The following is a 22,926-nucleotide window of genomic DNA, read 5'->3' as shown; positions in this document are numbered from 1 at the left end:
GTCTCTTACCTTTGCTGTGCACTCTTTAGGTTATAAAGGGCTTCTCACACACTTCACCTCATGGGAAGCCATATAGCATAAGGGTTAAAAGTAACGATTTTAGTGTTGTATAGGGCTGGGTCTGAATCTGGCTTGCCCACTTACTTACAAACTGGGCTCTTGGAAAAGTTTCTAAGCTTCACTTTTCTCATCTTTTGAATGCGGGAAAAATAGCACATTCATCACAGAGCTATCATGAGAATGCAATGAGCTAATGCATGGGAAGCACTCAGCACAATGCTTGACATATGGTTGCTGAACAGTAGCTGTTAGTATGATTATACAATTTTTTGTTCTTCATAGCACTTTTCCCTGTATCTCCCTCTTATTCCAGAAGAAAGGCCGGGTCTGAAATCAGACAGGTTCACATCTCAGATCCACCACTTACTAGATACAAAATGAAACTAATAGTATCTTTTCACAGCATTATCCATCGGAGTAAATGAGGAGAAATTTTTAAGGGACCCACACGAAGGCCAAACATATAACAGGTCTTTTGACTTTGGTATCAATCCTTATCCTTCATGGGACAAATTGTGGTCAGGGAAGTGGTAATCACTCCAGTCTAACCACAGCAACGTTAGATGGAAAGGAGCTCTTGGGGCCCCACCGTCAGGAGTAGTGGGTGAGGTGGCCACTGAGATGTCTTGGCCTGTCTAACACTGAGATCTTGGGAGGGATAGGGGAAGACTGGGGAAAGCAAACCCACTCCCTGGGCCTCATGGGGGAGGTAGTTGAGTTGTCAGGTTTGAGTCACAGGAGCTGACAGAACCAGCTCAGAGTGGTCTTCCAGGATGTGCGATAAAGTGGGGTTTTCAGGGGCAGAGCTAAGGCAATAACCCTAGATATTGGGTAGTGGAATTTGAGAAATACCCATTCATCTGTGGGGAGAGATGAAATGAAGGCTACACCCAAGGCTTCTTCCATCTCAAGCTGCCAAATTGCCCTGTGACTCTTGGACCCCTGTGGGACCGGGAAGTGGGAGTCAGCATAAAATCAGAAAGAAGGAGGCATAAAATCAGAAAGGCACTGAATGTTTGGATGGAGTGCCAGGTCCCAAAAAGAATGCCTCTTTGTCTGTAGGCCATCTATGCCAAAGCAAAACAAATTTATCAGCATCTTCTCAAAATTGCAAGGGAGAGTCTAAAAAGTTTAAGCAATAAAAAAGGGCAAATGGAAATTGATTCTTTAATATCATCATTACTAATTCAAGAAGTATAAAATGGCATTACTAATCTCTTTACTTGAGGTGAAGTGATTTTATTATTTTATCTTATTAGACATAAATATGTATAACGGCTTTGTTTCCCTAGCCATATTTTTTTCTATTTTTAAGAGAATGCCTCACGCCTTTCAACCATACATTGCCGTGGTGGTTTTTAGGACTTCACTCCTACAGAGGAGGGTAGGTGGAGCATTAATGTGTAAGTGGCTCAAATATTTGGTAGTCAAGCCTCTCCACATGGTAGGGCCCAAATGGTAGAGTTTAGGCATCAAATAGTGAATGGGATTTCAGAAATATCAGAGTTATCCCATGATATTCCCTTACTGTTCCTGCAGGCTTGGTCAGCCTTAGCTGCATCTTACTGTCTTTAAGAAAACACAAATCAGGGGTGCCTGGGTGGCTCAGTTGTTAAGCGTCTGCCTTCGGCTCAGGTCATGATCCCAGGGTCCTGGGATCGAGACCCGCGTCGGGCTCCCTGCTCAGCGGGAAGCCTGCTTCTCCCTTTCCCGCTCCCCCTGCTTGTGTTCCCTCTCTCACTGTGTCTCTCTCTGTCAAATAAATAAATAAAATCTTTAAAAAAAAAAAAGAAAGAAAGAAAACACAAATCATTCTATATGTTCCTTAATTCTTCTTTACCCCATGGATGGATGGAAAAAGTGACGGGTGGAATTTAAACTTATGCTGGATTATGGTAATTTCAGTTTACCACAGGAAAATTTTATGGAGACAAAGGAAAGGATAAAGGTAAATGCTGGAATTCAGCAATATACTAATTGACTGGAAAAAAGTTCTGACTTTTATACAATTGTTTTTACACATGTTATCAATTCATTTCTCTTCATTAGAATAAAAAAAAGTAGTAGATGGAAAAGAATGAACTGTCCACAAAAATAATAATGTCCATTTATTAAATAACAGGTATTCAGGGGCACCTAGGTGGCTCAGTTGGTTAAGCGTCTGCCTTTGGCTGAGGTCACGATCCCAGGGTCCTGCTCAGCAGAGAGCCTGCTTCTCCCTCTTCCTGCCACTCCCCCTGCTTGTGCTCTCTCTCTCAAGTAAATAAATAAAATCTTTAAATAACAGGTATTCAAAACTAAACTCTTAGACCCATTATCCCCATTAATCTTCCTAACAACTTCATGAGATGGTTACTATTATGTTCCCAGTTTTGCAGAGGGGCCCCAGAAAGGATGGGTAATTTGCCCAAAGCTATATACACAGCTAGTGAGAGGCAGAGCTGAGATCGGATTCTAGGTCTGACTCCAGGACTGTGTTCATTACTTCTGGACTAGCCTGCTTTTCCCCCACCCTGGGATTTTTTATATAACACTGTACTTGAAACAGGGAAAAGCACTGCATAACCTCCAAACGTTGCTTTCCCCTAGAGCAGCTTGATACAAAGGAGAGTGGAGCAGACAGACCTAAGGCTAACTCCCATGACTCACTAGCTGCATAATTTGGGCAAGTCTTTTCACTTCTCTGAGCCTTGATATTAGATAGAGATGATAATCATCAACTGCCATGCTCATCAGACAGGGCTGCTAGAAGAGCCAAATAATATAATGAGGGAAGGGGGAGCTCTGAGGACAAGGTCTACAGGCAAGGTTTTATTTATTTATTTTTTTTGTCTGAGAAAGCTTTTATCCTATAAATAGAATCCATTGATTGTCCCCAGGAGTAACTTCCCATCTTTTCTCTCCTGGCTACTGTTATGAATCTCATTTTCATGTTTATTGAAGGACAGAATTACAAACTGGCTTGAGCATTTAAAATCTCATTTAAATCCACTCTGGAAAATTGTTTCCAAAGGAGAGAGAATTGCAGACGGGGTGACTCGTGGGATGTCAGCTTCTTGGTGGCTCTGGGGGTAGTCTGCATAGCCACCCATTTCCCCTCAATTTGATTTCTTGTGTGTTGCTCCTCATGTCTCATCCCGCTCAAGTTCATTAGGTTCCCCTTGGTTGTCTAGAAGGGCTCTTGGGTACAAATGAGGCTCAGTAATGGGGGGGGATTGTGTTGGACTACATAGCAGGAGCTGGTAGAGCCGAGATTCTGCTCATGGTCTTCTGCTTATGGGTTCAGTGCTCTTTTACTTGGGCCCACGCCCTTTCCCTAAAGTCTTCCCTGGCTACTCTAGCCTCACGTGAGGTCTTCGGGGAAGTAAGCATACTCTTTAAACTACAGACAGTTCCTAATGCAATAACAGACATGAAAGTGCTTAGCACTTAGCACTGGTGTGCAGTAAGCGCTTCAGAGACAGCTGAATCAGGAGCTGTGCTTCTTCTATGCAATTTAACACCTATTTATTGAACACTTCTATGCGAGGCCTTGGCCTAGATGCTAGGAACATAAAGATGCCCCTGCTCTTCAGAAGCTTAAAAACTATTCAAAGAGACTGAAATAAACCTCCTTGCAACCTAGTGTGACCCAGGGAAGTACAGAGAGCTATGGAATCATGGAAGAAGGATCCTCTCTAAGCATGAATAATGATAGCCCTTTGCATTTTATGTTGGCAGTTTACAAAGTGCTTCTCACAGCTCTTACTCATTTAACTTTCATGGGATCCCTATGAGGTAGGAATAATTATCCACATTTTCTGATGAGGCAACTGAGGCTCAGAGAGTTAAAGTGACAGACAAAGTCAAACCAGTAAGCTGGATAGCAGCATGCAGCATGGAATAACGGAAAGACCGCTGACTTGGAAGTCAGGAGACTTGGCTTCTGTGTCTGCCATTTGTGACAATGTGATCTTGGATAATTTTCCTTCTCTGGGGCTTAGTTCCCTCATCTATAAGATAATGTACTTAGACTAGAAATGTTCTGTGAGTCTCGGGATAAACAGGGCCTTGTTTTGTAAAGCTGCAGAACAGTATTTAACTATCTTGAAAATTGAAGGCAGAATGGTATAAGGGGGAGAAACATGGATTAAAATCCCAGTTTAGTTCCTTATTTGCCATGTGGGCCTAGGCATGTCACTCCACCTCCCTATAACTCAGACTCCTAATTTGTAGAGATAATACCCATTTTGCAGAGTTCCTCTGAGGCTTGAAAAGGTAATGTGTCCAGCATAGCACCTGGCGCATAGTAGGTGTGTAAGAAAGTACCAAAGATTGGTGAGACCGAGTACTGGGTCTCTCTGGCTGTTCTTTGAGTATTTAAGCCTAAAGATTCTGTGCTCTCTGCTCCCAGGTCTCCAGACCAGTGAAAATGCCAAGTTTTGTGCCCTTTCATCCAGGTTTAAGCCATTCAGCATGAGAATAACACCTTGGTTCAGTTTTCAGTAAAACATGAGCAAGGCATCGATTGTGGTGGCGGGTATGTGAAACTCTTTCCTGACACCCTGAACCAGGAGGATGTGCATTCAGAATCTGAGTATTACATCATGTTTATAAGCTTTCTTTTTTTTTTTTTTTTAAGATTTTATTTATTTGTCAGATAGAGAGAAAGAGAGAGAGAGAGCACAAGCAGAGGGAGTGGCAGGCAGAGGGAGAGGCAGGCTCTGTGCTGAGCAAGGAGCCCGATGTGGGACTCGATCCCAGGACCCCGGGATCATGACCTGAGCCGAAGGCAGACGCTTAACGACTGAGCCACCCAGGCGCCCCTATAAGCTTTCTGATAGCAGTCAGTATAAGCCCCATGAGGTCTTAATGAGATCCACTGTAATTATTGAAGAGACTCAGATTGACCTGAAACAGGAAATTTCTAATTCACCTTCCTATGCAGTAAAATTCTTCAACAACCTGAAAAAAAAGCACTTTAAACCTAAGTGTTAGTATAAGTAAACCAAAGAGGTAGAGAGCCACATGGCATTAGAAGGCTGTAGTACAGAGAGACAGTCCCCAGTTCTCAAAAAGGGAGAAAGGAACCATAAACTGTGTAGACACTCTCAGAATGTACCTACTACAGTAGGCTTTGTGCTCTGAAGGAGGTTCCATCCCTTGATGAGGGAAGGCACAGAAGGTCAGGGAAATCACCTTTATCTAGCATTTATAATGAGTCCAGAGTATTGCATCTCTAACCTCACTATGTCACTAGGCCTCCTTGGGGCAGTCTAGGTCTTACTTCACTCCAACCTTGAATGGTGGTTGAGATTTAAAAAACCAACAAACAACAAAAACTAACCCAACTCCCAAAGCACTGATGAAGAATGTGAACTTTACTGAATGTTTTTATACAAAGTCAGAGGAAAGTGTTGCACCACATTTTGTTACAGCAAAATTTCCTTAAAATTCTCCTTAAACATTTCTTTCTTTTCCTAGGGAGTTTTACATCTCTTGCTTCAAGCCCTTACCAAAATCTTCCTCTTCAGCCTCTTTCCCTTTTTCTGTCTGCACCCCCTCCTCCCAACTCTTTCTCTCTCATCTTTCAATCTTGTCCATGCATAGAATGATATAGCACTCTGGGGGCCTAAATGCCCCCAGAGTGCTATATTATTGCCCATCTCTATTCTCTTCAGAACCCACCCTCATCACAAGGAGTTTATATGTGTGTATGTGCGAGGTGGTTGTATAGGGAAATTGAAAATAAATTTTCAAATGTGATTTTTTTCATATGAATATTATTTTTTCAATGGTCAAACAATCAAACCATTTTCAGCTGTTATCAGGTCCATTTTACAGATGAGGAAACAAAGGCAAGAAATTTGCCCAAGGTGAGTAAGTGGGAAGCCAGAATTTGAACCCAGTCCATTTGGCTTAAAGCCTGTGCTTTTTTCTATTCTATACTTTGCCTTCTATTTGGTGGGGACACAGGCAATGTGAATTGTTTTTTAAAAGGCAGAATGAAAGACATACTTTAAAAAAGATATTGGTGAGGAGCTATGAGACCACAAAAGATGCATGACTCAGTCCAACTGGGGGCTTTTTGGAGGGGGTATTAATTGTTCTTTGAAGAATGAGTTAGATTTTAATAGGCAGAGAAGGAGGTGGAGGGAATATAATGAACAGAGGAAGCTGTGCAAAACTTCAGACACATGAAATAGAAATGCAAGTAGAAAAATGATGAGACCAGTATGGCTAGAGCACCGTGTGTGTGTGTGTGTGTGTGTGTGTGTGTTTAGGATAGTCAGAGAGCAATAACATGGGGAATGAGGTTGAAAAACTAGGTTAAAACCTATTCTCGGACCTTTGTCACATTAAGCTCTCTAGGCTCAGAGCCACTGATCAACAATTGCCTCTGAAGTTTTCACAAAGCAGAAAGAACCCCAGGCTCTGTTTCTCGGTTGGCTTGGGCTGAATCCCAGCAATGCTACTTATTAGCACTTTGACCTTGGGCGAATTGCTTAACTTTTCTGAGCCACAACTTTCCCAGCTAAAGGTGGAGATAATAACAGCTGCTTGTCGTGAGAACTAAATGATTTGATATAAGGTACCCTGGCACAGGAGGGGCTTTCTGATTGGGTTTGGTCAATGGAAGCCTTGGCAGGAGATCAGAGGGAGGCAAGAAAGCTGTGTCTCTCAACTGAAAGGCACAGCCTCCCTCCTGGCCATCCTCCCCACGGGACTTTTTTTCTTCCAGGCTCTGGTAACTACTCTTGCTCCTTGCAAGGATAGGGGTAGGAATAGCCCTACTGTCGCTAGCTGACAGCACAGTACTATTCCTATGTCTTCTCGATGTCCTGCCCCCTTCTTTGTAAATAGTTCCTTTATTAAATTCCCATCAAGGAATCCTAAATTAGAGTGTGCTATTTATTTCTTGCTGGGACCCTGATTAATACATAGGCTATGTCTGTCTTAGCCTCAGACCTGGCAAACTGCCTAAAAATGATATAAAATCACGCATTAGGATTTAATTTCTAGGCCCTGACATCTGTGGCTTTGGCAACAACAAAATACAGGTCATCTTTTGCTACCAAGGGAAATACCATGAGAACAAAAAGACCATCAAATGCAGGGTGAGTATGTGGGCTGGTCCTCAGCCTGGGGGAGAAGGATAAGCATTTTATATATGTTATCTCACTTGATCCTTACAAGAACCCTATAAATTAAATACCATCAGAAAATAGATATAGAGGGGTGCCTGGGTGGCTCAGTCGGTTAAGCGTCTGCCTTCGGCTCAAGTCATGATCCCAGGGTGCTAGGATCCAGCCCCACATCAGGCTCCCTGCTCAGCAGGAAGCTTGCTTCTCCCTCTCCCGCTCCCCCGGCTTGTGTTCTCTCTCTCGCTGTCTCTCTCGCTCTGTCAAATAAATAAATAAAATCTTAAAAAAAAAATAGATATAGAGAAGTGCTATAAATTATAGAAGTTCACATAGGAGCAGTTTCTAAAAGCCTAGGAAGTCAGATAATGTTCCCGCTTGGAAGAATATTTGGCAAGGTCTATTTGCCCACTACTAGATATTGAAGGGTTGGGGGAGATGGGGAGTGCTGAGCTTAAATATGGGTGATGGGTATATCTTAGTAACATCCGGTTAGAGAGATCTAGGTTGGTTGGAGGATAGTAGCTGGATTTTATTAACAACTCAACAGGCATTCACCAATGCCAACTTTGTGTTGGGCCTTGGGCTAGGGATAGAGTGAGCCAGACATGGCCCCTGACCTCACAGAACTCACAGTCCAGTGAAGGTACAAATCAAAAAAAGGACAGGACTGCTTAGTTTGCTGAGGGTCTGGGGAAGCACAGAAGAAGCCCCCTACATAACCTGGAGACTCAGGAAATGCTTTTTAGAGGATTTCCCTGTGCTGAGTTTTGAAAGATGAGCATGAATTGGTTTTGTGAAAGAGTGACAATTTTAGGGAGGATTTAATTCCTGGAAGAGGTAATCACATGAAAAAAGTCAAGAAGACTTGAGAAATTTGCAAGAAATTTGGCACAACTAGAGTGCCAGAGAGGAGCAGGAACTGAGTCTAGAAAAGCCCGTAGGACTTGCGTCATTAGAGAACTTGTGTTCAGGCTCAAGGCCTTTGTTAGCAGGACTGTACATGCAGGGGCTTCCTGAGGTCCTCCTCTGGGGTAGGCCTTGTGCTGGAAGCTGCAGACACAACAAATGAGTCAGACATGACCTCTCCAGTCGAGAAGCTTACAATCTAGGGGGAGAGACAGAAAAACAGGCAAGATCAGAGAATGAACAGAGCCGTGATGGAAGAAGCGTAGGGGCTAGGAGAAACCAAAGGAGTGTGTACTTAGGAGAATGAGATCCAGAGTCTCTACTGGGGTTAACCACTGAAATGGGATGAGGGATGTGGTGAAGTATGTTTGTGTATATGTGGGGGGTGGCATTCAGGAACTGTTTTCAGTGGTGCATTTAATGCTTGAGGTCCAAAGATGTCCAATATGGGCTGAAATATTCCCCATCCCCTTTCTAGATCAATAAAGACATTGACCTATACACTCTGATCATTTGCCCCAATGCTACTTGTGAGGTCAAAATCAACAACTAGCAAGTGGCAGCTGGGGTTCTGGAAGATGACTGGGACTTCCTACCTCCCAGGAAGATAAAAGACCTCTGTGCCTGGAAACCAAGGAAATGGGATGAATGTCCGCAAATAGAGGATCCTAAAGATAAGAAGCCTGAGATCAGACAATGTTTGTCAGGGAAGCAGGTGGAGAGGTCAGCTATGGGGCTGGGAAAAAAAGTCTGGGGAATAGAAGCAGAAACTGGGGCATTAATCCCTCAAGGAGGTGTCCAGCTAAATATTGGTATCCAAAGAGGTGTGGAGGAAAGAGGAAAGTAAGTCACATTTGTTGAGACATTATTGATCCTTCGGTCAGCCTCTGTGAACAGTGTGCTCTGAATAAGGAAACTGACACTTAGAAAATGAAGTGACTTGCCAAGTACATATACCTTATCACCAGCATTTGAACCTGAATCTCTGATTCCAGAGTTATTGATATGGGGAGTGTGTGGAGTATATTCACTGATTTATTATCATTCACTGGGAAGCTCTACTAGATATAGCTATGGATAGGACAATCCAGGGATTGAGAATCCTCCTGGGATTCGGAATCTTTTTCTCTCAGAAGGTTTTTTTTCTCCTGTATTGGGTTTGTTTACAGAATCTTTTTTTTTTTTTAAGATTTTTAAAAATTTATTTATTTGACAGAGAGAGACACAGCGAGAGAGGGAACACAAGCAGGGGGAGTGGGAGAGGGAGAAGCAGGCTTCCCGCGGAGCAGGGAGCCTGATGCGGGGCTCGATCCCAGGACCCTGGGATCATGACCTGAGCCGAAGGCAGACGCTTAACGACTGAGCCACCCAGGCGCCCCTGTTTACAGAATCTTGAGCTGGGCTTTCATAGGGGTAAGGACAGGAGGGTGGCAGGGTTAAGGAGCCAGGTCTAGCCTGACTATATGGATCCCAGTTTCATCCCAGCCCACTCACCTGTCCTCCAGGAGGAACATTTTGTTTTAGGACTGGGAGGACTTTGAATACATCCCAGACAGAAACGTCAAGAAGCCAGATGACTGGAATGAGGCAATGGATGGGGAGTAGGAAGGACCTCTGATACCAAACCTGAAGTATAAGGTGAGGGCGCCTCTCCTTGCAATGGGTATGAGAAATAAGACAGAAGAGATGTAAGGTTTAATTAATAGAAAAGAAACTCTGAGATCCTGTGGTCTTCTCTCACCACGCCCTACCACCCACTGCCCATAAGACTGCAGCCTCATCTGGGCCCTCCTCTCAGGGCTGTGCCTCCCTGGGACAGGGTGGTCTGGTAAAGGTCAATGCTGGAAGGGGGAGGTCCAGGAAGCGCTAGACAAGGGGTTTGTCCAGAGTGGTAGAAAGCAGCTAAAGGAACATGGTCAAAACAGGAAATGGGTCTGGGGTCAGGAACCGGAAATCTCAGCACTGATCCTGAAAGGGAAAAGTGGGACATGAATGAACCAAAGGTGTCAGGGGTGGGGATGGGGAACTTCTCTTCAAGGGCTAACTCCTGACCTCCTATCAGAAGTGAGAAGAAACTAAAGAAATCAGCGATCAAATGGTCCAGAGATAAAACGACACCAGCATGATTTTATTTGGCCACAGTTTCCTGTGTTACATATCAGGAAGAGAATGGCCCCAAGTCCCAAAGTCCTTAAATGGTGTTCCCTGTGAAGCTACATTTTCTTAATTTCATGAAGAACTTAGGCACAGAGATGGGACCAGGCTCAGAATGGGTTTCTGTCACCTTGTTCAGCTCCCTCTAGGCAGAAAGGAGAACTTGGAGGGGTCTCATGCATTAGCTCAAAAAAAGAGAAAGAAACTACAGGAATCCTGCTCTGGTACACAACTGTCTTTATGAATTGATTGGTCTTATGGGAAAATACCGATGCCGTGTTCACTCTTTGGTTCTTTGTTTAGGGACAATGGAAACCTCAGATCATTAACAATCCCAATTACCAGGGGGAGTGGATTCATCCAGAAATAGACAAACCTAAATGTAAGCCTGACCCCACCATTTGTCACTATTAGAACATCAGAGTTCTTGGCCTGGACCTTTGGCAGGTAAAGTTCTCTGGGCTCAGAGCCACTGATCAACAGTCCCTCTAAAGTTTTCATAAAGTGGAGCTGCAGGCTAGAAATCACAAGACTTGAATGAGTCTTGATATTTCTAAGCCTCAAACTGCTCATCTTTAAAATGGGACTAATTATATTTGTCCTGATAACAACAATAGCTAAAATGTACTGAGTCCCTACCATGTACCAAGTACCATATTAGAGACTTTGCAAATACTACCTGATTCTCACTATGAAATCTCCTATTTCTAAATGTGAAAACTGAGGTTCAGAAAAGATAAATAATTTGCTCAAAGACACATTTGGTGAAACGAAAAGCTGAGATTTGAGCGTAGGTCTTTCTGAGGCCAGATTCAGGCTTCCAGTACTTTATATTGCCTTCCAGTACTTTATATTGCCTTGCTGGTCCTGCATGATTCTTGGGGCTGATTTTGGGCAAAGGGAATCATCAGAGATGTGGTAAAATTTTGAAATATTAAAATCCCCAGGGGCACCTGGGTGGCTCAATTGGTTAGGCAGCTGACTCTTGTTTTTGGCTCAGGTCATGATCTCCAGGTCCTGGAATGGAGCCCGGCTCAGGCTCCCCACTCAGTGGGGAGTCTGCTTCAGGATTTTCTCTCTCTGTCCCTCCTGCTGCTCTCTCTCTCTAAAATAAATAAAATCTTTAAATAAATAAAAAATAAATAGGGGCGCCTGGGTGGCTCAGTTGGTTAAGCGACTGCCTTCGGCTCAGGTCATGATCCTGGAGTCCCGGGATCGAGTCCCGCATCGGGCTCCCTGCTCAGCAGGGAGTCTGCTTCTCCCTCTGACCCTCCCCCCTCTCATGCTCACTCTATCTCATTCTCTCTCTCAAAATAAATAAATAAAATCTTTAAATAAATAAATAAATAAATAAATAAAATACCCAGACAGATGTCAGATGTGATTGACCCAGCCATGATGGCAATTCTTTTAAAAAAATTTTTTTTTTAAGATTTATTGATTTATTTTAGAGAGAGAGAGAGTGAGAGAGAGTACAGGGAGGGGCAGAGGGAGAGGGTGGGTGAGAATCTCAAACAGACTCCCTGCTGAGTGTGGAGCCTGAAGCAGGGCTCTATCTCATGACCCTGAGATCATGACCTGAGCCAAAATCAAGAGTCAGATGCTCAACTGACTGAGCCACCCAGGGGCCCCATGATGGCAATTCTTGACCTAGCCTTTCTCTCTCTTCCAATCATCTTTCTTGGCTCTGGTTGGAAGGGAAAGAGGAGGGCTCAGATACTCAGGCCTTCATGGAGTTGTTCTCTCTCTCTGTCTCTCTCCCCTGAGACCTGTTATTGAAGATGGGAAGGATTCTTTCCCAACTCAGGGGAGAAGAGAGCACCTCAAGTGCTGGCCCTAGAATGAAGGCCTTAGCCCAGAAGGCCTCTGAAAGACTACAATCTATACAAAAAACAAACAAAAACAAAACCCCTGCAATCTACATAGTCTTGGAATTCCCTTGGAGAGCAAGGGAATTCACTTTTGTTAAACACAGGCCTGGGATCAATGCTTTACCTATGTTACCTCCCTTAATTCTCATAACTCTGTAAAATAAGTACTATTGTCTCTTATTATCCCATTTTACATCTGACAGAATTGAGACTCAGGAACGTCAAGCGATGCACCCAAGAGCACACAGCTAGCGCATGGTAGAGACAGGAATCAAACAAAGGTCTGTCAGCCTTTATTTACTACTATACAATAGAGCCTCTAGAAACTTGTCTTTGAGTGTATCCTGGAAGGTTCCATAGCCAGGGAAATCTGAATCTGACCAGCCAGGGGAATCTGTCTATAGTACAGGGCTGCCAAAGGGCTCTTGGACAGACACGCACTATATAAAGTTTTCTTGGTTTATTTATTTTCCACTTTATTTATTTCCACTTTCTTGGTTTCCTGGCTCAGTGAGACCAGCATAGGAGTGCAGGGATATAAATTGCCACATGCACAGCAGGGGTTCAGGAAAGAAGGAGGGGAGGGAGGAAGGGAGGGAAGGAAGGAAGGAAGCAAGGAAGACATGTCCTTTCCTTCCTTTCCTATCTGAAGAATGTGGATACAGTTTGCACAAGTTCCCATTGTTATCTCTTTTTTCAGTTGTCTCTTTTTAATAAATAATAAGAACTTTCTATATCTTGTGTAAATATGTGGTCATGTTAATATGCCTAATCTGATTGTTTCCTTAAAATGCATTGTAGTTTTTTTCACTGAAAACATTAAGGTATACATTTAAAACTGTATCTTTGTTAAAAATTTTGCACAAAATTTTAAAATGATTTGGCACTAATTGTTTTGAGTTGTATCAACCTCTCCAAGCAGGCAAACCTTCTGTCTGAGAATTTAAACCATGCTGAAGGAATGCTTCTCACACTTTAATGTGCATATGAATCACTGGAGGATCTTATTAAAATGCAGATTCTGATCCAGCATGTCTGGGATAAAGCCTGAGAGACTACATTTCTAAAACTCCAGCATTATCTCTTTAGATTGTTGTTTTTCTTGTGACAAAGTTCTGCATCATGCTCACATTATCCTTGCAGGCATCCGTTCCTTCTAGGTTCTAATTGGGTCTGATACTCCCAGGTCTTACTTCACCTGACACACTTAACCAACTGGACACATCCAGTTTACCACTGGGTCCCTGCACCTTATTGGAAAAGCCTAGTGACTTTCAGCATGGAGATAGGTGGGAATTCCCTCACCTGTCCCGGCCCAGCTGGGGTTTCCAGCCTTCAGAGGCTCTGTGAGCCCAGTTGTCCTCTGGTGGGACCTAGCCTAGAAAGCTGGTCAACTTTCCTGCCTGGTCCCTGACCCTTTCACCCTTTGTTCTGACTCCTCGATACACAATCCCCTTGCTTTTTTTGTTGTTGTTGTTTTTAAGCAGAAGTAGTTGCATCGTTTCATCAGGCAGAGGCTGGGAAAAGATGGCCACAAAGAAAGAAAATTCTTTCTCTTGGGTGCCAGGGTGGCTCAGTCAGTTAAGTGTCTGCCTTCTGTTCAGGTCATGATCCCAGGGTCCTGGGCTTGAGCCCCACATTGGGCTTCCTGCTCAGCGGGGAGTCTGCTTCTCCATCTTCCCACCCCCCCACACACACACTTGTGATCTCACACTCTCTCTCAAATAAATAAATAAAATCTTAAAAAAAAAAAAGAAAATTCTTTCTCTTACTTTTGGGACCTCTTACGATCTTTGAAGGAATAATGACACAAAAGGCAATCGTATAGCTAAGCCACAAAGCAAACACATTGACATTGATATCCCTTAAGTAGTATGGTCTGTGAGGCTGGAGGACCACTTACCATCTCCCTTTTACTGATGAGGAAGAAGAGAGCTCAGAGAGGTGACTTGACTTGTCAAGATGCGATAGCCAGTAAAGTGCCCAAACCTACACTCTTTCCATTTTATGATTCCAGTGGGATATAGCACAGGAAACAGGTAACTTTCAGTGAGCTAACTTTTCAGGCTTTACAGTCTAACCAGGTGCTTTCTTGTGCATTGTTTTCTTCTAAGAGCTGTATGAAGAAAGCAGGTAAGGTCCAGTTTCTTCCATTTGTCAGATGAAAACATGGAGGCACAGAGAGGATGTATGTAGACCAAGATCATTCCACTAGCAAGTTTTAGGAAGCAAAACTGGCCCTTGTGTCCTGATTTTTAATTGAATGCAGAACCATGAGATTAGTGTGAGGGGGATGGGAATAAAGGGGCACTGAAGAGAACAGGGAAGATTAGAAATATTTTTTGTGGGAGTAAGGAAAATGGAAGAGCCAATAAATGAGCTGTTCTCTAACCAAGACTGCTGATAACTCAAAAGAGAAAAAAAAATCACAAAGGTAAAAAAATCTCTTAAAGTTGTACAAGGAATTATTAAAACCAGCTAAAAAATGGCTCAGAGCAAATAACAATCTCTATTCAAAGCAGCTATTTTGTCATTTATTCTATTGGAGGCAGGGTTGGTGGGATGATATAAGCCAAATAAAAGTCTTCTCATCAAAACAAAACAAAACAAAACTTTTTTCAAACCTTGGAGGAGGGACACATGATAACTCATGTTGCAAACTTTCTTTGGGTTACACAACTGCTCCCACACAATTAACTAACATACTGCTAAAGCAAAGAAATACAGAATGACCCTCTTTTTGCTCCTTCTGAAACAGATCCAGATATTGAAAAGTTATGATAATTATTGCCATTTACTGAGTGACTATTATCTGCCAGACACTGTGTTTTACATATATTATTTCTAATTCTTATGACAACACTGCAAGGGAGTTATTCTCAATATTTTACTTATGAGGGAAGAGGCTCAGGGGAGTTGAGTAATTTGCCCAAAGTCATACAGCTAGTATGTGGTTGAGCTGGTCTGTCTGACTCGATGACTCATGCTCACTGTATTCTGTTCCTTTATCATTAAATTAACACACACTGGACTTATATATATGCCATTGACTTAGTTCATCTTTTCCTTTAATTGTAAATACTAAATATATTATTTTAAGAAAACAGAGAAATATGGTAGAGAATCTAAATTCTGCTCATACTTCTTGTCAAACCTTTTTCTTTTGTTCTCTTCGTTTTTCTGATTACATTAAAGAGAGAATCTTTAAAAGGGCATCTCCAAGTGGCATCAAAGGTAGGTCCCATCAGTATGAGCTGGGGCAAGAGCCACTGGGCAGCAATTTGGAGCCTAGTAAAGTGATGAAAATCTCTTCATAATAGTGGTCAGAGGTTTGAGGAACACAAATCTTCGGAACTAGTAAATTAACTTCCTTCTAGAGTGGATCAGCTAAGGTGGTACAACATTTTGGACCCTCTATATTATTAATCACCTTTGTATTCCCCCATTCTGCCTCAATTATTGATTAAAATCTCTGGGCCCATGGCCTTTGAATTTGCACTTAGCAAGTGAATTTTTAAGCCCTTCAACCTCATTCTAATCCCACTGTTCTCATTTCAACAGGTAAAATCAGGTAGCATCTTTGACAATTGCCTTCTTACAAATGATGAAGAGTTTGCTGAAGAAGTTGGAAATAAGACCCGAAATAAGAAAAGTAAGGTATTCCCCCACCCTGAATTCCAGATGTCTGACTCCTCAGTTGTGCAGTGTTCTTTACATTTGCAAAAGCAGCCTAATAGTCATTATCTCATTTGCTGGTCACATTTTCCTGAGAGGAGGGAGGAGGAAAGAACTCACATTCATCGGACTTATGTATATGCCATATATATAACAACTTTGTACTTGAGCACTTTCCAAAAGTTATCCCACTTAGCCCTCAAAATCACCTAACAAGACAGATATTACTCCCATTTTTCGGATCTGGGAACTGAGATTCAGAAAGTATATATAAACTGCCCAAGGTCATGCCCAGCCTTAAACTTGGTGAATTAGAAGTCACACTCCTCTGTGTCATGCTCCCTGCTCACAGTGTGGTGATCTAGAAGGCGGCTGCTGAGCCTATACCTAAGCATGCCTTGGAGAAAGAAGGAAGGTGTTAGTGGTGTTCACCAGCTTTCCTGCTCTCCTAGAACTGTTTTATGGGTGGAGTAATAATTGGGACAACAGCTTCATGACTACCTGGTTCTGTAGGAAGGTCCATTCAAGCAGGTTTGTGGCCAGTGGCAGGTCTGATTACCCAGTAGGCAGATTAAGCTCATGCTTAGAATACCAGCAAAGCACAAGCACCCAAAAAAACCTTTTTGAGAGACTTTTGTACTTATTCCAAAGAAGCATTGAAGTAGTCATCATGGAAAAATAAAAATCTATGAAGCCTTTTTACACTTTTTATTTATTTATTTATTTTTATTTTTTTTTTAAAGATTTATTTATTTATTTGAGAGAGCGAGAATGAGAGAGAGTACATGAGAGGGGGGAGGGTCAGAGGGAGAAGCAGGCTCCCTGCCGAGCAGGGAGCCCGATGCGGGACTCGATCCCGGGACTCCAGGATCATGACCTGAGCCGAAGGCAGTCGCTTAACCAACTGGGCCACCCAGGCGCCCCTTTTTACACTTTTTAGTCTGGTTTTGTTTTGTTTTTACTTTGGGGTTATCATCTAATATTGTTTTGTTGAGGCAATATTACATATTGGTTAAGAGTATGAATTTTATTTTATTTTAATTTTTTTAGAGAAAAAAATTCTTTATTGAAAAATAAAAGGAAACTAACTCTAACCCAGCCAAATTTACAGATCAAGGGAATTCAGTGCTTATTTATATACTATATCAGAAAAGCTGCTATCTGACATGAAACATTACCGAAGATTAAAAATGATATTGCTAAATATATATCTTTTAAAGAATGATTGCTACACAGTTATATGATCTATAGTGAATTCCAGTTTCAGTAAGAGCAAGAGCATGAATTTTAGAGTTAGATTGCTGAGGTTCAAATCCAGGTTCCATCACTTACTAGCTGTATGACTTTGCGCAAGTTATTTAACATTTCTGATCTTCAGTTTACTCATCTATAATTTGAGAATGATGATAGCAACTCTCTTATAAGTTCCTGGCATACAGTAAGTGCTCAATGTATGGTACCCATTGTTATTAAACCATACATTCACTCAATAAATATTTATTGAATGCACTGTTATAGGTCCTGAAGATCTATCAGTGAAATAAAATAGAAGTTTCTGTCCTCATGGGGATTACACTCAGTTAGGAAAGACTAACAAGAAACATATAAATAAGTCAATACCATATGTGTGAGATAAGCTATGGAGAACAATAAAGCAATAGAGAAGGCTATGATCATGAGGTTTTTGCTCTTTTATTATAGGGGTGGTCAGGAGAGGCTTCATTGAGTAAACAACATCTAAGAGACTTGGAGGAAGGAGCAAGCCAAGCAGGTATCTGGGGAAGAAAACCCAGGGAGAAAGAATAGCAAATGTGAAGTCACCCAAGTAGAAGCATAACTTGCTTACTCAGGAGTAAGAAGCCCAGCGTGATTAGACCTGAGTGAGAGAGAATGAGAGTAGTTAGGTCCATATCCCTGAGTAAAGTGGGGAACCACTGGAAACATGTTTAGCAAAGGACTGATATGAACTGGCTCATAGTTTAAAATATTACTCTGGCTGCTATGTTGTAAAAGATGATAGGAATAAAAAAAGACTAGTAGAACAAAGGCAGAAGCAGGTGATAGTGGTGGAGGTAAAAAGAAAAGCTCAGATCCATTTTGAAGGCAAAACTCACAGGAGTGATGGATTAGATAGGGAATATGAGTAAGAGTAAACAAGGGTGGCTCCAAGGTTTTTTACTCAAGTGACTAGAGGATGAAGTTACTGAGATAGAGAACAAAGAAGGAGCATATTTGGGGGGGGGGATGGGGACAGAAATAAAAGACCATAATTGTTAAATGTTAAGTCATATATGATTATTAGAAATCCAAATGTCAAAGAGGCAATTGAGTATGAGTCTGGTTAAGAGATATAAATTCAGGAATCATAATCAGCCTACAGGTAATACTGAAAACCCCCATGAAGCTGGGTAAAATCCCCTAAGGAATGAGTAAAGGAGATTCAAGGATAAGTTTTGGGGTACCTCAATATTTAGAGATCAAGAAGATAAAGTGGAACAAGCAAACAAGACAGAAAGAGTAGCAAGCAAGGTAGGAAAAGAACCAAGAAAGAGTAGTATCCTATAGATCAAGTCTAATATTTTAAGGGGAGAAGGAATGATTACTGGTGTCAAAAGGTCAAGAAAGATGAAGACTGAGAATAGACCAGTGTTTTTAGGACATGGAGTTCATGTGACTCTGCAAGAACAGTTTCAATGGAGAGATATAGGGAAAAAAATGGGTTCAAGAAAGAAAGGAAGAACAACTAGAGACTCCAAGTATAGACTAGTCTTTTGAGATAAAAAAGGTAGAGAAAACGGGGTGGTAGGTAGTAGAAAATGTTGGTCAAGATTTTTTTTTAATATATATATATATAGAGAGAGAGAGATCCTCCTGCCTACATGTATGCTAGTGGGTATGATCCAATAAAGAGAGAAATCAATATAGGAGATACAGAGGAGAATTTCTGGAGCAACATCCTTGAGAATATGAGAGTGGATGAGATCTAGTGCCCAGGAAGATGAGTTGGCTTTCTATAGGAGTATGGATATTTCATCCATAATTGCAGACGTAAAGAATGAAAACATGAGAGTAAAAACAGGTGGGTGGGTAGATATGGTAGTGAGGGGTTTTCATCAGTTGAATTCTCTGGGAAGCAGACACCAAGATGGAGCTAGAAATGTAGGATATTTATTGGGAATAATGTTGGGGAGAGATGAAGGGCAGAGGGTACAGAAATAGGTAGAAAAGTCTGACACCTGCAAAAGAAGGATTGGGTAAGAATTGCTGTGAGGGCAGCACAGCTCTGAGAAAGTCTCACCTACCCAACAGGGCTCCAGTGGAAAGACTGCCTATAGAGGAGTCCTCTGTCAGGGATGGCCAGACCCTAGCACCCCCTCCATGCTCAGCCACTGTCTGGGGGCTGCTTTGGAATAGCATGTCCTAGGTTCAAATGCTGCAGTAGATCCCCAGGCTCTACAGCTACGAGCCAACAGCTCACTGCACTCCTCACCACTGACTGACAGGTTCTTCTTCAAGGAAAATCCATGTGGCATAACTGCATGGCTGCCACAGAGTATGTGGAAAATTTCTTCTGATTGTGAAATAGGAAGTGAGATTTAACAACTTAACCTGAGATTGAGAAAGATGTGTTGGAGGTTTGAGGAGAAGAAGATGTGAAATAGTTAACCAAGGAGAAGTAGAGTGAATTAACCACAGAAATACAGTGGGCTTACTGCCTCACCTGAATTTAGTCATAATGAGTTTAAAATGAGAACAACAGGTTTGGTTTTATTGTTTTCTCTAGCTATTTTTTCCTAGGTGCAAGCATGGAGAGTTGGATTTAACCAGAGTTGAGGGTTTGCTTAATTAAGGGAGGGCAAGGAAATTGAGGATGTTTGCAAGAGAGTGATCACACAAAAATAAAGAAAGGAGAAAAGGGAGGACATGAGCTGGTTGAGGTCTAACAAAAAATAGATAGGCTCCAAATGGCCAACAGACACATGAAAAAGTGCTCAACATCACTCGGCATCAGGGAAATCCAAATCAAAACCTCAATGAGATACCACCTCACACCAGTCAGAATGGCTAAAATTAACAAGTCAGGAAATGACAGATGTTGGTGAGGATACAGAGAAATTGGAACCCTCCTACACTGTTGGTGGGAATGCAAGCTGGTGCAGCCACTCTGGAAGACAGTATGGAGGTTTCTCAAAAAGTTGAAAATAGAGCTACCCTATGGCCCAGCAATTGTACTGCTGGGTATTTACCCCAAAGATACAAATGTGGTGATCCAAAGGGGCACATGCACCCCAATGTTTATAGCAGCAATGTTCACAAGAGCCAAACTATGGAAAGAGCCTAGATGTCTATCAACAGATGAATGGATAAAGAAGATGTTGTATATATATATATATATATATACACACACACAATGGAATATTGTGCAGCCATCAAAAAGAAAGAAATCTTGCCATTTGCAACAACGTGGATGGAACTAGAGGGTATTATGCTAAGTGAAATAAGTCAATCAGAGAAAGACAAGTATCATATGATCTCAGATGTGTTGGAGGAATTTGAGAAACAAGACAGAGGATCATAGGGGAAGGGAGGGAAAAATGAAACAAGATGAAACCAGAGAGGGAGACAAACCATAAGAGACTCTTAATCTCAGGAAACAAACTGAGGGTTGCTGGAGTGGAGGGAGGTGGGAGGGAGGGGGTGGCTGGGCGATGGACATTGGGGACGGTAGGTACTATGGTGAGCACCGTGAATTTTGTAAGGCTGATGAATCACAGACCTGCACTCCTGAAACAAATTATACATTATATGTTGAATTTTGTAAGGGTGATGAATCACAGACCTGCACTCCTGAAACAAATTATACATTGTATGTTAATAAAAAGAAAAAAGAAAAATAGATGGGCTCAATGGATTATTGTAGGTCCAGGTGGAGCTGAGGAGTTGGTGGAGTTGGTGGTCTCTGGTTACCTTTGGCAAGAGCAGTTTTGGTAAAGAAAGGAGGGTGGAGACTGATGAGCGAGTAGAGCAGTGAGGGGGAAGTGGAGAAATACAGATCTTAATTGTAGCCAGTGCTTTCCAGACATAAGAAAATGAAGGCCTGATTGAAAGAGAAAGTTTTTTTCTCTAATAAATGTGGGAAACACAACAAGATGTCAAGCATTTGCTCCCAGCAGGATTCTAGAAGGCCCCAGCCTACTGGGCTTGCAGGTTCTCAGTCTAGCTTTGTCCCCCCAAACTGGGTAAAAGACCAGTTGGCTCAGGTACGCTAGGTGAAGATTAAAGCCCTAGAGGAATTTAGATTGTATCCCTTCTTTAATGACCCTTTGGGTAGAAAAATCTATGAAGTTGACTCTAGGGGTCAAATTCTGGGACCTAGATGAACACATTAGCGAACATAGAAGGAGTCCCATTTCTGACCTATGGCAAGTTTGTACTGATCACAGGTCAAAAGCAAATTCAAAGAGTTCCATAAAGATTGTATTACTGGATATAGCAGAAACAGGACCAGACTCAGATCCAGAAAACCTGGGTTTCTAATTCTAGTTCTACTGCTCACCAGCTATACAGCTTGGGCAAGTCATTTAATCAGTCCAAACCTCAGATCCCTTATCTAGGAAGTGGGACTAGTAATATTTACCTCATAGATGGTTGTGAGGAATAGAGATAACATGTGTAGATTGTCTAGCACTATGCTTAGCAATGCTGTAGGCATTCAGTAAACGATTGTTGAATATGAACAAGTTTTATTTATGAACAAATTACACACACACAGAGTTCTCTCCACCGCACACATACTGAAAATTTGTATGTAAACAAACACCATCCCAGAAATCTTTAAGAGTGTGGGAAGACACCCAACATTTCTAAAGTGGGTTAACTTTGTTTATACCATCTGTAAATTATTTTGAAATTCTACATTCTAAGCAGTACAAAGAGAAGCAATGGAGGGAACTACGTGAAGAAATGGAAAAAGAAAACAGGCAGGAGAAGCCAAGAAGAAAAAAGAAAAGGAGGAGGAAAGAGAAGATGACATCTGGGGAGTTGAAGAAGAGGGAAGTGAAGAGGATTCTGCTGAGGAACCAGGAAATGACAGGCAGCGGAAGGAAGATGATGCCAAAGGAGCCATTCTGGGTAAAAATGAAGAAGTCTGTGTTGACCAGAGGGATGAACTGTAACTGGGTAAAAAAAAAAAACCTTACACTCAGAGGCAAGTGATGTTGCTTGGAAGGAGAAATGTTGATGAGGTTAGCAGAATCTGGGGAGCAAAAGTATATGCTCTTTTTTTTTTTTTTTAAGATTTTATTTATTTATTTGAGAGAGAGAATGAGAGAGAGCACATGAGAGGGGGGAGGGTCAGAGGGAGAAGCAGACTCCCTGCTCAGCAGGGAGCCCGATGTGGGACTCGATCCTGGGACTCCAGGATCATGACCTGAGCCGAAGGCAGTCGCTTAACCAACTGAGCCACCCAGGCGTCCCATAAAAGTATATGCTCTTAATTAAAAAAAAAAAAAAAAAGTATATGCTCTTTTTCAACAAATTTTGGATTTGTATTTCTACTCTACCTCCTTTAGTCTGTATGACCTTGGGAAAGTCACAACACCTCCTGGGGCTTCTATTTCCTTATCAATGGAAAGGGAGTGATAATTCCTATTTCATGAGGTTGTGATATGGACTAAATGAGCCATGTGTGTACATTGCCTGATATAACTATATAGTCAACAAATAGTCACAATTCCTACTATCATTATCGTGGTGTTTAGGAAATTAATTGTTGGTAAATAAGCTTCTATATGAACTTGATCCTCACTTTCAATTTATCTCAGTACATCCAGGGAATTCTATTTTGTGTAAATATCTGTATTACTTAGTATTTACTGAGTAGTTCTGATGGTTGTACTTGTGGGTGATGATGTTTTCTTCTTACAGATGTATCAAACACTTAAAAACAAAATCAGACTTCCTCTTAACATAAAGAAGTTATTTTGTCAAAGTCCTTTTGCTTCTCTGCTGTTTTGTGCCCTAATTTTTAAATAATTGTTACTTGTTTGCAGGTTTGCTGGTCTTACACTTATCTTTTCTTCCCACCTGCTCACAACATCACTATCACAGGCATTCACATAGCTCTTTACAGAATG

At 41.8% G+C, this 22,926-nt stretch overlaps 1 pseudogene; it reads left to right on the top strand.

Moving 5' to 3' along the window:
* Window positions 1-1,942: 1,942 nt before the first annotated feature.
* LOC110575456 lies at window positions 1,943-22,120 on the top strand (annotated as a pseudogene).
* Window positions 22,121-22,926: the final 806 nt, after the last annotated feature.

Source organism: Neomonachus schauinslandi, chromosome 4 (assembly GCF_002201575.2).
Source record: "Neomonachus schauinslandi chromosome 4, ASM220157v2, whole genome shotgun sequence".
NCBI classification, from domain to species: Eukaryota; Metazoa; Chordata; class Mammalia; order Carnivora; family Phocidae; genus Neomonachus; species Neomonachus schauinslandi.
The sequence above is the reverse complement of the archived record's forward strand: the minus strand, read 5'-3'. Positions and strand labels throughout refer to the sequence as shown.